The following is a 3249-nucleotide window of genomic DNA, read 5'->3' as shown; positions in this document are numbered from 1 at the left end:
CTCGGCAGCTTCAGCACCAGCAGTGTGCAAAATCCTCATGCTCTCTCCTCCTGTGCCCTCTTCTTCATCACTTTCATCATTACTTTGCACGCTTTTGATTATTGATTCATCTGTTATAGTTAGGTCTGTATCACAGTTTTCCTCATTCAGCCACTTAGTAACATCTTCATCATCACTTTTTTCTCCTCCTGGAAGGATATGGAATATGTTAGTGTACAGAGTAATTGATAATTCCGAATTGACTGGCTCATTGCTGTCAGTCACTACTGGATCCAACTCGGCATCAATGGATGGCCACAATTTTCTCCAGCTCTTCATTATGGTAGCGCTCTCCACTTTATCCCGTGCTTCGGCTGCTTGGAAAGCAACATCACGTATGAAACTTCCTGGCAGATTAAAACTGTGTGCCCGACCGAGACTCGAACTCGGGACCTTTGCCTTCCGCGGGCAATTGCTCTACCAACTGAGCTACCGAAGCACGACTCACGCCCGGTACTCACAGCTTTACTTCTGCCAGTACCTCGTCTCCTACCTTCCAAACTTTACAGAAGCTCTCCTGCGAACCATGCAGAACTAGCACTCCTGAAAGAAAGGATATTGCGGAGACATGGCTTAGCCACAGCCTGGGGGATGTTTCCAGAATGAGATTTTCACTCTGCAGCGGAGTGTGCGCTGATATGAAACTTCCTGGCAGATTAAAACTGTGTGCCCGACCGAGACTCGAACTCGGGACCTTTGCCTTACGCGGGCAAGTGCTCTACCAACTGAGCTACCGAAGCACGACTCACGCCAGGTACTCACAGCTTTACTTCTGCCAGTACCTCGTCTCCTACCTTCCAAACTTTACAGAAGCTCTCCTGCGAACCATGCAGAACTAGCACTCCTGAAAGAAAGGATATTGCGGAGACATGGCTTAGCCACAGCCTGGGGGATGTTTCCAGAATGAGATTTTCACTCTGCAGCGGAGTGTGCGCTGATATGAAACTTCCTGGCAGATTAAAACTGTGTGCCCGACCGAGACTCGAACTCGGGAGGTCCCGAGTTCGAGTCTCGGTCGGGCACACAGTTTTAATCTGCCAGGAAGTTTCATATCAGCGCACACTCCGCTGCAGAGTGAAAATCTCATTCTGGAAACATCCCCCAGGCTGTGGCTAAGCCATGTCTCCGCAATATCCTTTCTTTCAGGAGTGCTAGTTCTGCATGGTTCGCAGGAGAGCTTCTGTAAAGTTTGGAAGGTAGGAGACGAGGTACTGGCAGAAGTAAAGCTGTGAGTACCGGGCGTGAGTCGTGCTTCGGTAGCTCAGTTGGTAGAGCACTTGCCCGCGTAAGGCAAAGGTCCCGAGTTCGAGTCTCGGTCGGGCACACAGTTTTAATCTGCCAGGAAGTTTCATATCAGCGCACACTCCGCTGCAGAGTGAAAATCTCATTCTGGGAACATCACGTATGTTAATTGCTTTCCACGCCTTCAGCATATTTTCGATAGAGTCGTTTTCACTTTCGTTCAGCAAGGAGGCGAGAAGTGAATGTCGATAGTGACGTTCAATTGATTCCAAAATTCCTTGACCTATGTGCTGAATTTTAGGGCTGTGATATTATGTGGGAGAAAGAGTGCTTGTACCATGGGACTTTAGAGAACCATCTGAAGGATGACTGGGAGCACTGTCAATTATCAGGATAGCTTTCAGTGGAAGCTTTTTCTTCTTTAGCTCTTTTCACAATGCTGGTACAAATGTTTCATGGAACCACCGATAGAATATTTGTCTGTCCATCCAAGCTTTCTTCTGAGTGCAATATTCCACTGGTAGAGTATTTATGTCAGTGTGTCGAGAACAACGTAGATGTTGGGAGCTTCCAATCAACATAAGCGGTAGTTTATGACTCCCGTTTGTATTTACAACACGCCTTGAATGTTACGCGCTGTTTCTGTTGCTTGTAACCACGAGCTTCCTTCTCGTTCTTGGCAGCTAATATTTTTGAAGGAAGCATCTTGTAAAAGAGTCCTGTTTCATCAGCATTGTACAGGGCATCAGCAGCTATATCTTCTTCTTCTATTATCCTCCATATCTTAGTTACAAACTCATCAGTATCCTTATCGTTAGCAGAGCGACTGAGCCCGGGCAACGGCCTTGCCGCAGTGGATACACCGGTTCCCGTCAGATCACCGAAGTTAAGCGCTGTTGGACGTAGCCAGCACTTGGATGGGTGACCATGTGGGCCGCCATGAGCTGTTGCCATTTTTCGGGGTACACTCAGCCTCGTGTTGCCAACTGAGAAGCTACACGACAGAATAGTAGCGGCTCCGGTCACAGAAAACCACCATAACGGCCGGGAGAGCGGTGTGCTGACCACACGCCCCTCCTATCTGCATCCTCATCTGAGGATGACACGGCGGTTGGATGGTCCCGATGGGCCATTTGTGACCTGAAGACGGAGTGCTTAGCCCGGTGTCTGTTAGCTGCCGAATGCCATGTCATTGTTTCCAGTTTGATAGCTTACCGCCACTCACTGCAAATAAGTTGCTACCGCCAAGTTGTTTGTTAAATGCAGCTGCTTTTCCCCTTTATCTACATCTAGATCTACATCCATACTCCGCAAGCCACCTGACGGTGTGTGGCGGAGGGTACTTTGAGTACCTCTTTCGGTCCTCCCTTCTATTCCAGTCTCGTATTGTTCGTGGAAAGAAAGATTGTCGGTATGCCTCTGTGTGGGCTCTAATCTCTCTGATTTTATCCCCATGGTCTCTTCGCGAGATATACGTAGGACGGAACAATATACTGCTTGACTCCTCGGTGAAGGTATGTTCTCGAAACTTCAACAAAAGTCCGTACCGAGCTTCTGAGCGTCTCTCCTGCAGAATCTTCCACTGGAGTTTATCTATCATCTCCGTAACGCTTTCGCGATTACTAAATGATCCTGTAACGAAGCGCGCTGTTCTCCGTTGGATCTTCTCTATCTCCTCTACCAACCCCAGATGGTACGGATCCCACACTCGTGAGCAATATTCAAGCAGTGGGCGAACAAGTGTACTTCCTTTGTTTTCGGATTGCATTTCCTTAGGATTCTTCCAATGAATCTCAGCCTGGCATATGCTTTACCGACGATCAACTTTATATGATCATTCCATTTTAAATCACTCCTAATGCCTACTCCCAGATAATTTATGGAATTAACTGCTTCCAGTTGCCGACATGCTATATTGTAGCTAAATGATAAAGGACATTTCTTTCTATGTATTCGCAGCACTTTACA

At 47.5% G+C, this 3249-nt stretch overlaps 3 non-coding genes and 1 pseudogene across 3 annotated transcripts; 2 read left to right on the top strand and 2 right to left on the bottom strand.

The window, feature by feature from the left end:
• Positions 1–404: 404 nt before the first annotated feature.
• Trnap-cgg (transfer RNA proline (anticodon CGG)) lies at positions 405–479 on the bottom strand. The gene has a single exon. It is a non-coding gene; the product is annotated as a tRNA-Pro (tRNA).
• A 226-nt stretch (positions 480–705) lies between these two features.
• On the bottom strand, positions 706–780 carry Trnat-cgu (transfer RNA threonine (anticodon CGU)). Its single transcript has one exon. It is a non-coding gene; the product is annotated as a tRNA-Thr (tRNA).
• Positions 781–1288: 508 nt separating this feature from the next.
• Trnat-cgu (transfer RNA threonine (anticodon CGU)) lies at positions 1289–1363 on the top strand. The gene has a single exon. It is a non-coding gene; the product is annotated as a tRNA-Thr (tRNA).
• A 753-nt stretch (positions 1364–2116) lies between these two features.
• On the top strand, positions 2117–2234 carry LOC126238364 (5S ribosomal RNA; annotated as a pseudogene).
• Positions 2235–3249: the final 1015 nt, after the last annotated feature.

The sequence above is a fragment of the Schistocerca nitens genome, chromosome 2 (assembly GCF_023898315.1).
Source record: "Schistocerca nitens isolate TAMUIC-IGC-003100 chromosome 2, iqSchNite1.1, whole genome shotgun sequence".
NCBI classification, from domain to species: Eukaryota; Metazoa; Arthropoda; class Insecta; order Orthoptera; family Acrididae; genus Schistocerca; species Schistocerca nitens.
The sequence above is the reverse complement of the archived record's forward strand: the minus strand, read 5'-3'. Positions and strand labels throughout refer to the sequence as shown.